Source organism: Brassica napus, chromosome C5, assembly GCF_020379485.1.
Source record: "Brassica napus cultivar Da-Ae chromosome C5, Da-Ae, whole genome shotgun sequence".
NCBI classification, from domain to species: Eukaryota; Viridiplantae; Streptophyta; class Magnoliopsida; order Brassicales; family Brassicaceae; genus Brassica; species Brassica napus.
The window spans coordinates 21,550,761-21,565,160 of record NC_063448.1 but is presented as its reverse complement, the minus strand read 5'-3'; positions in this window follow the sequence as shown (position 1 = coordinate 21,565,160).

Genomic DNA, 14,400 nt, shown 5'->3' with positions numbered 1-14,400 from the left:
TTGTGTGGTTTTCGTTCATGCAATCGTAAAAGTGTTTGTTATTGGGTAAAACACCAAAGTTTGACTTCATAATCTGGTTAAGACACTTAATGAAGGTTATATACGTGTTATTCAATCAGCAAAACATTGTTTTCGGTTAAAAACCCCTAGTTCCTCGGAATTTCCTCGGAATATTCCGAGGGAATTCTGAGGAAACCCTTATCTTCCTCGGAATTCCGTCGGAATATTCCGAGGAAATTCCAAGGAAAAAGGGTTTGGGGTTTCAAAACATCGATTTTTTTTTGCCGTATTTCATTTCTTATACAATTGTAATGCATACCATTGAGGATTCTTTGTATAGATGATCATAAACCATGAAATAACAAAATTTCAAAAATAATTGTAAGTATTTCTTTTACCGTTTATTAAAGTGTATAAGTGTTTCTCTTATGTTGTGTGGTTTTCGTTCATGCAATCGTAAAAGTGTTTGTTATTGAGTAAAACACCAAAGTTTGACTTCATAATCTGGTTAAGACACCCTACTTAAATTTTTCACCATCTTCTTCATATGGAACATATACCGCTCATACAGATACATCCATCTATACTGCACAGGACCACCAAGTTCCAATTCTCTTGCCAGGTGAATAATAAGATGCTCCATAACATCAAAAAATGAGAGAGGAAATATCTTCTCAAGGTTGCACTGAATCACGGCTATGTTAGTCTTCAAATTTTCAATACCTTCAAGAGTCACTGATCTCGTGCATAAATCGCGGAAGAAACCACTTATCCCTGCAATTGCTTCATGAATATTTCGTGGTAATAGTTCCTTGAATGCAAACGGAAGGAGGCGCTGCATCATTACATGGCAATCGTGGCTTTTCAAGCCAGTAAACTTTCCTTCCTTTCTATCGATACAGTTACGCAAATTAGATGCGTAACCGTCTGGAAATTCCACATCGTTTGAAATCCAATCAAAGAACGCATCTTTTCCCTGTGCATCAAGTCGATATATGGGAAAAGGAGCCCTACCATTCTCATCAACATGAAGTTCTGAACGAGCACATATATCGACTAAATCCAGTCTTGACTTCAAATTATCATTTGTTTTACCTTGAACATTAAGGATCGTGTTCATGAGATTGTCAAAAAAGTTCTTCTCAATATGCATGACATCTAAATTATGCCTTAGCAGATGATCCTCCCAGTATGGCAGATCCCGGAAAATACTTTTTTTGTGCCAGTTATGTAGGTCTCCAACAGCATCTACCGGAAAACGCTCATGTCCACCGACGTCTGGCGTCCTTTCTGCACCAAAATCTCTTAGTTGTGTCTTCAAATCTTTCCCACAAATTTCTGGAGGTGGACTGTCAAACACCCTCTTGTTCTTCGTAAACAAATTCCTACTCCTACGATATGGATGATCAGGTGGTAGAAATCTCATGTGACAGTCAAACCAACACGTTTTCCTTCCGTGTTTTAGTTGGAAAGCATCAGTGTTATCTTGACAATATGGACATGATAGCCTTCCATGCGTTGTCCATCCAGATAACATACCATATGCTGGAAAATCACTTATTGTCCACATTAGTACTGCTCGCATTTGAAAGTTTTCTTTACACGAAACATCGTATGTTTCAGCACCTTGAGCCCATAGTTTTTGCAACTCATATATTAGTGGCTGAAGAAACACATCAAGTGATCTCTTAGGATGCTCTGGTCCGGGAACGAGAATCGAGAGAAACAAAAACTCTCGTCGCAAGCACAAGTTTGGGGGTAGGTTGTATGGTGTAAGAATGACTGGCCATAGAGAATATTATCTTCCACTCTTGCCAAACGGGCTGAAACTATCAGTACATAATCCAAGGTAGACATTTCTTCTCTCATACGCAAAGTCGGGATACTTTGATTGGAAATGCTTCCATGCTTTTACATCTGAAGGATGTCTGATCTCACCATCTGTTGAGTGCTCCGCATGCCATCTCATTGGTTGCGCTGTGCGTTCAGATATATACAACCTCTGCAACCTTTCCGTCAAAGGTAAATACCACATCCTTTTATATGGCACTGAAACTCTTCCACTCGTATCTTTATAACGAGGCTTCCCACAAAATTTGCATGTAACCCGCTGTTCATCTGCCCTCCAATAAATCATGCAGTTGTCGCTGCATACATCTATTACCTGATACGATAAACCAAGACCAGCTACGAGTTTCTGAACCTCGTAGTATGAACCAGGAGCTACATTATCCTCGGGTAGAATACCTTTTACAAAATCAGCAATCGCATCCACACAGTCTTCAGCAAAATTATAATTTGTTTTAATGCCCATCAATCTTGTAGCAGATGATAAAGCTGAATGACCATCTCTGCAACATTCGTACAATGGTTGCTTTCCAGCATCCAACATATCATAAAATCTCCTAGCTTGTGCATTGGGTAAATCTTCCTCTCTAAAATGTTCATTTACCATCTGCTGAGTACCTACACCATAATCTACATCCGTTCTAATTGGTTTTTTTAATCTAACCGCTGGCTGAGGTTCGCTAGTATTACCATGTTCATAATCAGTTTTCCCATGATGATACCAAATTTTGTAACTTCGTGTAAACCCACTCAAATATAGATGAGTCCAAACATCCCACTCTTTAATAACCTTTCTATTTTTACAATTAGAGCAAGGACATCTTAACATACCTGTTTTTGCTTCCGGTTGTCGGTGAACTAACCCCATGAATTCAGTTATACCTCGTTGGTATTCTTCCGTAAGCAATCTCGTGTTCGGATCCAAATGAGGTCGATCGATCCAAGAACGAAAATAATTTGAAGAAGACATGTTTTTTTTATGAATCAAATTCGTGTGTAAAGAGAGTAAGAGGGAGGATGAAGATATGGAGTGAATGAAGACGAAGAGGGGTGCTTGTATTTATAGTTGAAATCCTGCCGACAGACCGAGGAAATTCCGACGGAATTCCGACGCCAACGGCTAGTTCGTCGGAATTTCCTCGGAATTTTTAAAATCCTCCAACGGCTCTCCAACGGCTATAATACATCCTCGGAATTCATCGGTTTTTTCCGAGGAATACATTTTTCCTCGGTATTCCATAAGAATATTTCGACGGATTGATATTTCCTCGGAATTCCGTCGGTATATTTCGTGGAAATTCCGAGGAAACCAAATTTTGTGTTTCGTCGGAATATCCTCGAAAATTCCTCGGGATATTCCGAAGATTTCATTTTCCGTCGGAATGTCCGTCAGAATACCGCTGTTTTCTTGTAGTGTATTGCTGAAACATTTATTAGTTTGTCACCAAACATTCTATCTAACCTAAAAGTTTTACTAGGTGAAAGAAAAACAAAATCACCACCTAGCTAAGACAAACTATGTAACCATCCCAACAAGGTGTCTAATTTTTTTTATCTAGCCGTAATGAAATCATTTTTACATTTTAAACAAGAAAATAAAATCAGACCCGATCCTAAACTCATCCAGGCCCGACCTGTATAATTGAGCTTTCAAAATAAAGTCTTGACAGATCGGATAAGCATTCTGATGTGTGTACATAAGGAGGTAAGGTGTAACCTTCTGATCGTTACCAGCGACTTGTTTGAGTTGAGAGACATGGTGTATACTGGGAGACGTAACCAGCAAGCCACGTTCCCAACTCTCTCTACAATTTCATAGAACCTTGTAGCTATAACTACTGGTATAAACGGCGACTCACAGATTGTTACCTATAAGGCCGCAATTTCAAACTCCAAATCCTGACATTGCTTATCATCATTGGGTGCATTTCCAAGCTATCATCAAGCAACGATGCCTTGAGCTCTTTTTCTTCAAGAGGATGAAACACAGTTGTGACTTGTGATGATTGGAACTTATCATATGAAGTTGCTAATATTTCGATGCTAAGCAGAAACTAGGTCTTGTCTACTTTCTCCATGATTGAGTTAGTCCCAAAATGACTGTCAATGATTGAGATAAAAAAATTCTTTCCAAGAGAGATTGGGAGTAAGGAAGCTGAAAGAAGAATCGATTCTGTTCTTTACTGTAGATGAAACAGAGCCGAGACGACTGTCTTCTGAGAAGAAAAGATAATCAGGTTTATCGATAAGAAGAGAAACCAGTCAGACAAGTGATCTCTAAACCTCAAACGCAGAGATTGAGGGTAAACGAACTGAAACTCTGGGCTGTGGAATATATTGGCGAAACAAAGTTGAAACGGAGAAACATGAACTTACTTTATCTTGTGCACATCACCTCCATCAAGTGAACCATCCGTATGTACTTGTCCCACAGACAGAGCCTCCGGACATCCTCTAGGAGGGCAGCCTCACTTCGAGGAGGCTTTGGTCCTGCTCTAAGAAGCCCCCTTACGGCTCTCTTGATATTTCACTTGTTCTTTCTTCAACCTTCAGGTTCACGTACCGGTTGGCTCATTATTGAGTGAGTTCTCCCGTTGAACAGTTATCTATCACGAACATGAATCCAACATGATATAGTTTGTGCAGAACTTTCGACGTTGCATTCATCGGCACTTTTCATTCTCGCTAGTAGCTGAAGCCATTATGTCTATTTAATTCAGTTTGTTAACAACACATATGTATATGTTAGACACAAACGTAGAAACCAAGAAACGTCAAAGTTGAATGACATGCTGGAGCATCTTTGTAGTTAGAGATTTTGTGGGATGAAGTAGCATGTTTACGCTTATGGGGATTAGAGGTAATCATCTGGATTACATATAACGACATGCTCTAAACAAAATGTTCCTAACAATATTCTCCAAGATTGATTCTAGAGGCATATTTGATATGAAACTTGCACTTGAAGGAAATTAACTCTGTTTATTAGTGATTAAAAGTTAATAGTGTATAACAATATGCTTTTTATCTTGCACTGGAGAAATTAGGACCTTGATTGATCTCTGGTTTCGTGTAAATGTACATGTGATAAGTTCACAAATTTGATCTCTCTCTCTCTCTCTCTCTAGTCTCCGAGTTGTTGGACAAAGTGATGATCCTATCTTTTGAGCACCTTAAACTAATTCTGGAAAATCTTTTTGATTTTCTTGGATTTGCATACACTTTGCACCACACCATAACTTTTGTGAACTTTTGGCCATGAATCAAAGTTTAAATGTATCTTGTTTTTGGGGTTATCAACATTTCCCATTCTTTTCTTGTTCTTTGACATTTTTGATATTGAAAGTCATGCACTTAATAATAATAATTAGTATTATAATAATAAAAGATAGTTAGCACTAGCACATAACAACTTAACATAGATATATGTATTCATTTCAAAGAAACAAAATACACTAAGAATTAGGACTAGAGAAATCAAATAAAGCTAGGTGGAGAAAGCATTGGAATTACGGAAGCATAGATAAAATTAAAAGCTTTAGATGATAAGATAGATGGTGTTGTCGTGCTTTACTAGTCGTCGCACTACAAGAAAACAACAAGGATTCTGAGGGAAAAAATCGTCGGAATTTCGTCGGAATATCGTTATTCCGACGACATACCGACGAAACAAGTCGTCGGAAATAATTCCTCGGAATTTCTTCTTTCCTCGGAAATCCCTCGGAATTTTCCGACGGAATTCCGAGGAAACAAACTTCCGAGGAAATTCCGAGGATCACTAGTTTGTCAGAAATGTCCTCGGAATATACCGAGGGAGAACTTCGTCGGAATATTTCCTCGGACGTTCATCGATCGATGCGTTTTTGGACATATATACATCGATCGATAGGAATATACCGACGGACATATTCCTCGGAATATTCCGAAGAACATGTCCCTCGGTATATTCCGAGGAACCGGTTCTTCGGAATATTCCGAGGGAAATGTCCCTCGGTATATACCGAGGGAACAATTCCTTGGTATATTCCGAGGAACAGGTCCCTCGGAATATTCCGAACGTTTTTTTGTAAACAGATCGATCGATGGATTTATGTCCAAAAACGCATCGATCGATCGAGTAAAAAATATAATTAATTTCCTCGGAATGTAAAAAATATTTTTTTTAAAAAAATAAAATTTCTGAAATTTAAATTCGAAAATATGAAATTAAAATTAAAATTGAAATCATATTAATTAATATTCAAAGTTTCACAAATAAAAATAAAACATTCCGTGTTTTTGGAAAAAAAAAAAAACTACGGGTCTGGCATGTCCGGGAACACCTCGTTCGGGTACATCCTCTGCATCATCTCCATCATTTGCTGGTTCAGCCTCCTCTGTGCCTCATAGCCCGCCTGTTGAGCCGCCATCTGGGTCTCCAACAAAGATATACGATCATCTTTGTCCTTCAACTGAGCCGTAAGTACTTCTGGATCAACAAAGGGCGGTGGTGCAGAAGAAGGAGGAACCGACCGGGTGCGACGACCCAAACCGACCAAACGTCCCTTCTTCTTTGGAACCGACTGAATAGAAAATAGCCAAATTTACAAATTTAAACCAAGAAATAAATGAATTGAACTTTAAAAAAAAAAGAACTTACGGATTCAACGATTTCGTTGATTCGAAACCGGGACAAGTTGGTCGAAGCCGTCGAAGCGTCATCCTCGGTTTGAAGCTGAGACACTTCGTCTACCACCTGAGTTTGGACCAGGTCGACCACGTCCCTCACAAGACCGTCATCAATCTGGCCGGTCTTCTTGTTGGTATACGCCCTCCTCATTAGGGCGAGATCATCAACCGGCTCGCCATCATTTTCTTCCGCCTTGAAAAAAAACATAAATTAAAGAAACATTAGAAATTAGAAGAAATGCACAATAAATTAAAATTCTGAAACTCAAATAATTGAAGAAAAAGCGGTTGAACTTACCATGCGATCTCCCAGAGTGGCAATAGATTGAGCACCCAAGTTATGCTTGTAGATGCCCTTCCCTTTACGGTCGCTCCTGCGGTTGGTGGAGTTGGTGGAAGAAGTTTCTTTCGTCTCTTCCTTATCCCAATGCGCACACAACTCCTTCCAGACCGTGTCGTTCATCGACTTTGGGACCTTTTAATAAAAAAAAAAGAAAATAGTTTAATAAATTAAAAAATAGTTTAATAAATTAAAAAATTGTTTAATAAATTAAATCGAACCTTATTGATTTCCCACTTCTTCTTCCACTCGTGGATCTGCTTCCCATAGTTGTCCATAACTTTATGGACGAAGTGGTGATAGATAAAGAGCGTCTCATCGGAATTCCAGTTGAACTCTTGCTGAAAAAAAAACAATTAGTAGAAAATTTATATTAAAGATTAAAAATATAAGTAAAAAATTAGAATACTTACCGCAAACTGACGAAACCACAGAACCTGCTTGTCGGTAGGGAAGTGAGTGAAAGTCGGATGTCCACTGTCGAGGGCCGAGTACATCATACGGTTGATCCATGCGCTGATCCCGTTCCCGGATCGGTTGAACCTAATAAAAAGAATAAACGGTTAATAATGAATCCAAATTTAAAGAAAAAAAATGTTTAATTACCATGTTTGACCCCGTCCATGTGGATACGGAGTGAGATACGGAAGATGGTCACGACCGGGCTGTTGAACCAACTCCGCAACACTCATCACTCCCGGAGGACCCGGAGGAACAGGAGCGGATGCAGCAGCGGGAGCGAGAGGAGCAGGAGCGGGTGCAGCAGAGGGAGATGTATGGTTGGAGCTGTGGGGCGAAGGGGAATCCTGAAAATGGCTGGAATCCCGAGACTGGCTCCCCGTACCACCACGACCACGACGCTGTCGAGGCCGGGTCTGATCATCATGAGACCTGTAAATTAAAAAAATATATTTAATAAATAGAGAAATATATAAATTAATTTTTTTTTTAAAAAAATCCCAAATAATTTAATCACAAAAAGATTTATATATATTAAAAATATTTAATAAATATATAAAAATAGTTCTAATAAACAAAAAATAGTTTTAATAAATAAAAATAGTTTAATAATTACAAAAAAATAGTTTTAATAATATATATATATATTAAAAATATTTTTAAATCCCAAATAATAGTTTTTAATCACAAAAAAGTTTTATAGATATTTAAAATGTTTTGTAAAATCCAAAAAATCGAATTTATATACAAATTTTTTTGTAAAATCCAAAAAATCGAATTTATATAGAAAAATCGATTTGTAAAATACAAAAATCGATTTTATATACAAAAATCGATTTTATAAATACAAAAAAAAAAAAATAAAAAAAATTCTAAATCAATTCAACAAAACAAATTATTCAACCAAATCATAATTCTAAACCTATTATACAACCAAATCACAATCCTAACCAATCACCCTAACAAAAATCTATCAAAACTACACAAAAACCTAACAAATAGAACCTAAGAGAGTGGGATAGGGTCCTTACATGATTTGTGTAAGAGAAGGGGGAGATCGCCGGAGATATCGTCGGATTTCAGGGGGAAATCGCCGGAAGAGAGAGGAGTCGCGCAGAGGAAGAAGAGAGAAATGGGGAAGAAGAAGGGGCTCGTGGTTATAAAACCTAGGGTCCGACGGATATTATCCGTCGGAATTCCGTCGGAATTCTAATTTCAATTTTCGCGAAATATTTGCCCGGTAAAATGAAAATATTCCGAGGAAATACCGAGGAACTAGTGTTTGGGGTTTCAAAACATCAATTTTTTTTGCCGTATTTCATTTCTTATACAATTGTAATGCATACCATTGAGGATTCTTTGTATAGATGAGCATAAACCATGAAATAACAAATTTCAAAACTAATTGAAAGTATTCCCTTTACCGTTCATTAAAAGGTATAAGTGTTTCTCTTATGTTGTGGGATTTCGTTCATACAATCGGAAAAGTGTTAATTATACGGTAAGGAACAAATATTTGACTTCATAATGAACGTAAGACACTTAATAAGGGTTATATAGGTGTTATTCAAACCGCAAAACGTTGTTTTCGGTTTAAAAACCCTATTTCCTCGGAATTTCCTCGGATTATTCCGAGGGAACTCCGAGGAAACCCTCTTCTTCCTCGGAATTTCCTCGGAATATTCCGAGGAAATTCCGAGGAACTAGTGTTTGGGGTTTCAATACGTCAATTTTTTTATAAACGGATCGATCGATGTATATATATCCAAAAACGCATCGATCGATCACTAAGATGGACCGGACCGTAAGAATGTGATCGATCGATGAGATTATCCCATCGATCGATCGAGAATCTCAAGTGTTCCTCGGAATGTCCTCGGAAAATCTTGTAAGTTTTTTTATAAACGGATCGATCGATGGATATATGTCCAAAAACGCATCGATCGATCACTAAGATGCACCGGACCGTAAGAATGTGATCGATCGATGAGATTATCCCATCGATCGATCGAGAATCTCAAGTGTTCCTCGGAATGTCCTCGGAAAATCTTGTAAGTTTTTTTATAAACGGATCGATCGATGGATATATGTCCAAAAACGCATCGATCGATCACTAAGATGCACCGGACCGTAAGAATGTGATCGATCGATGAGATTATCCCATCGATCGATCGAGAATCTCAATGTTCCTCGGAATGTCCTCGGAAAATCTTGTAAGTTTTTTTATAAACGGATCGATCGATGGATATATGTCCAAAAACGGATCGATCGATCACTAAGATGGACCAAAGCGTAAGAATGTGATCGATCGATCCGTTTTTGTTCAAAAACGCATCGATCGATGCGTGTGCGGGAAACAGAATTATAAGGCAAAACCCGACCTTTTTTGGATCTAAACCTCAGAACTCTCATCCCCTCCGATTTCCCCTATAATTCGCCCCCCCTTTCTCTCTCTATAATCATCCGATTTGAACAATTTTGGGCTTATTCCCCTTGATTTTTCGAGCTCTACCTGATTCCTACACTCGTTTTCACCCTAAGACAGGTATACTCCGCGAATCTCCACATTCTGAAATCGTGTTCTTGAGCAATTTTTTGGGTTTTGTGAATTTCTTATTTCCGTGTTGATTCCTTGATCAAATATGCATGAAACAGATGTTTAAACATGGAATAGAACACAATTGTCTGTGATCAACGAGTTTGGAACAGGATTTGAGATGATTTAGGGATTGAGAATTTTTTTCAATTTGGTTTTTTTTTTATCACAACTCGATTTCGCCTTTCATTTTCATGTTGCTTTGAGTTCTTAATTGATTATAACCATGTTGAGAGCAATGATTCTATTTTGTAGAGAATGAAGCGCACGAAAACATCAGCAAAGAAGAACACACAAGAAGAGGGTTCGTCTCAGCGAGAGAAGCAAAGGCCAAAGAAGTGGGATAAGTCTGATACCACCCACTACAACAACATGAAGAAGGTAGCCGTTCCGGCTACACAACTAGCATGTCCTGAGACGATGACAATATTGGGAATCAAATCAGACATTGAAGGGCTGTTCCAGAACATGGGTCTAGGCCAACTATGCAACCTCAACGAACCCACTTATCCGGAGTTGGTACGCCAGTTCATAGCATCCGCATACGTCAGCCGTCCCGATGATAGCCATCAGGAAGGTTTTCTGGCATTCGTAGTGCAGAAAGTATACTTTGAGGTATCTTTCACAGACCTCTGCGGACTATTTGGATTGAGTGCAGGGGAGAGGACATCTGGTCTTTATTGGACTTCAGAGCTGTTGAACTTCTGGGAAACGATTGGCACAGGGGTTTATAGATCTTCTCAGGCAAAGGAGTCACTTATCCGGAGCCCAGTACTGAGATATGCCACACGCCTCATTGGCTCATTGCTATACGGGACAACCACAGCCGCATCAGTCACGCAATGGGAGTTGTGCCTCCTGTACCAAGGTGTGAGGCATTTGCTACCGGCATTTGGAAACTCTACATTCCCACCTGCTACTGCCTTCAACATGGGAGCGGTGCTGGCCGCAAACTTAGCAGGATACAAGGGGAAAGTAACCAAATCCAAGAGCAATGCATGTGGATTTGGTGCAGTGATTACTCGGATCCTTAGACATGTGGGTGTAGACTGCGAGAACCAGCAGGTAGCACTGGACAGATCGAACAACATTGCTTGGAACTACCTGGATGTCAAAAATCTTGTAAGTAAGGAGTTCATAGCTGGTCCCCACTCGAGGATCGATCGGGATGGTCCTTACGTCTACGTATTCCAGGACCGAGCGAAGAAAACACTCTACTGCCACCTGCCTCAGATCGGCCTGACTGCTCTACTTTCAGAGGCTGCAGTTGAGTTCCTACCCCCTGCTACCGCACTAGTAGACAAGCCATCCTTCTTCACGCCAAAATATCAGACCAAAGGCAAGGCCGTGGTTGATGAAGAAGGAGAAGATGAGGCTGCACAAGCCATTCCAGATGATTCACAACCCCATCAGCTACTCCCATCAGACTCCAGCCAGTACAAGCTGCAAGAGCTTCCACCGAACGCCACTTCGCGCCAGCAACAACATTGGAGAGATCAGAGCATAAAGACAAACAACGACATGCTACACAAGATCTGGGCTGCCATTTCACGTATCAGGCCGTGTCGTTGCCAAAAGGATGATGTAGTTCATCGGGACAACTCTCCATCCAGCTCTGGTTCGGGTTCGAGTGGTACACACAGGGTAAGAAAGAGGTCCAAGAGACCCAACGATGCAGGAACATCTGGAGCAGGAGACGAGGAGTAGGAGCTATCACCGGCCAGTATTGCCATTTGATTTCCGACCGCGCTATTTTATTTTCTTTTCTATTCTAACGTTTTATGGTCTTATTTTCTGTTAATTTTGAACTTAGTTTTTTTTTTCTTAATTATGAGTTCGTATTTCTTTTACATGGTTTCTTCGTTTTATTTGGTTGTGTTTTGAGTAGTTTTTAATTCGTATTCAGCTTTGCCTTGCTAGATAAACCAAATAACTAATATCCGAGGAAAGAGGTTATATCAAGTGTTCCTCGGAATTTCCTCGGTATTTCTTAAAAAAAAAAAAAAATCAATGGTAGTCTGTTTCCGAGTCATCATCACCAGATGAATCTGAATCTGGATCTTGGTGAAACTCTCCAATCACTGGTTCATCCTCTACGTGAACGACGGCTTCCTCTCCAAAGTCGGTTAAATCGACTACAAGGCCAACTCCAGCTAAATCTTCTGCTGCACTTAAGTTGCCGGATGTGCTTGGTTGTAGTGGGTCTTCCAGCTCAGAACTTCCCTGAACTCGGCCTCTCGGGTTGAGTCTTGTAACAGTAACCCATGGATCATCTCTGTTCCTTACCCGGGGGTACTTGATATAACAAACCTGTAACATTTAGAAAAATTATAAATTAATACACATGATGATGAATCATTCTGAATAATTAACATTTAATTACCTGATCGGCCTGAGAAGCAAGAATGAAAGGATCATAATATTGCAGCTTTCGCCTCGAATTTACTGATGTAACACCAAATGCATCTGTTCTCACACCTCGATCTGGAGTGTTGTCGTGCCAATCACAATAGAAAACAGTACAGCGCAATCCAACCATGCCCAAATACTTGATTTCCAAAATCTCATGTATGTGTCCGTAGTATACATCATCTCCTGATGCAGAACAAACGCCAGCATCATAAGTCGTACTCGAACGTCTCCTCTTCTGAGTTGTGAATGCATATCCTCGAGTACAAAATCTCGGATATGACTTCACAACAAAGTTTGGTCCAACGACCATCTCACGTATCCAATCGTCAAATGTTTCACCTCTGGCCAAACCAGCAGACACCTATTAATAGCACATATATATATGTTATATCAATAAATGTGAATTAGTATAAATATGTGATAAAATATATTTTAATTTGTTTAAAGCACTCACATAAGTAAACATCCATCCAGTAAATTCTCTCTGCTTCATTTCTTCTAGTTCGTCCTCTGTGGCGTATCTATACTCGAACCGCTTTTCTGCCATGAAAATCCTGTATATGATGACAATAATGTAATTAATTAAGATTTAAATTTCAACTTGTTAAAATAAAAATTTGTAAGCTCATTTATTTACCTCTCATATTGAAGAACGTCTTCGCAGTTGGTGAGCAAATATGTTTGCAAATGACTGCGCTCCTGCTCAGTAAGTCGACGGTCCTTTGGTTTTCCGCTAAGTCGTCCAACGTCTGTGAAAATGTCTGGAACCGTAACATGATATGTTGCCCGTTCGCCTCTATCATCATGCCGAGCAGGTCTTCTGTTTTTGGTCTGAACTTCTGCTGGAAAGTAGTACTCGGCAAAGTTTGAAGTTTCTTCATTGATCATCTGTGCGACTATAGAACCTTCCACCCTACTTAAATTTTTCACCATCTTCTTCAAATGGAACATATACCGCTCATACAGATACATCCATCTATACTGCACAGGACCACCAAGTTCCAATTCTCTTGCCAGGTGAATAACAAGATGCTCCATAACATCAAAAAATGAGGGAGGAAATATCTTCTCAAGGTTGCACTGAATCACGGCTATGTTAGTCTTCAAATTTTCAATACCTTCAAGAGTCACTGATCTCGTGCATAAATCGCGGAAGAAACCACTTATCCCTGCAATTGCTTCATGAACATTTCGTGGTAATAGTTCCTTGAAGGCGAACGGAAGGAGGCGCTGCATCATTACATGGCAATCGTGGCTTTTCAAGCCAGTAAACTTTCCTTCCTTTTTGTCGATACAGTTACGCAAATTTGATGCGTAACCGTCTGGAAATTCCACATCGTTTGAAATCCAATCAAAGAACGCATCTTTTCCCGCTGCATCAAGTCGGTATATGGGAAAAGGAGCCCTACCATTCTCATCAACATGAAGTTCTGAACGAGCACATATATCGACTAAATCCAGTCTTGACTTCAAATTATCCTTTGTTTTACCTTGAACATTAAGGATCGTGTTCATGAGATTGTCAAAAAAGTTCTTCTCAATATGCATGACATCTAAATTATGCCTTAGCAGATGATCCTCCCAGTATGGCAGATCCCAGAAAATACTTTTTTTGTGCCAGTTATGTAGTTCTCCAACAGCATCTACCGGAAAACGCTCATGTCCACCGACGTCTGGCGTCCTTTCTGCACCAAAATCTCTTAGTTGTATCTTCAAATCTTTCCCACAAATTTCCGGAGGTGGACTGTCAAACACCCTCTTGTTCTTCGTAAACAAATTCCTACTCCTACGATATGGATGATCAGGTGGTAGGAATCTCCTGTGACAGTCAAACCAACACGTTTTCCTTCCGTGTTTTAGTTGGAAAGCATCAGTGTTATCTTGACAATATGGACATGATAGCCTTCCATGCGTTGTCCATCCAGACAACATACCATATGCTGGAAAATCACTTATTGTCCACATTAGTACTGCCCGCATTTGAAAGTTTTCTTTACACGAAACATCGTATGTTTCAGCACCTTGAGCCCATAGTTGTTGCAACTCATATATTAGTGGCTGAAGAAACACATCAAGT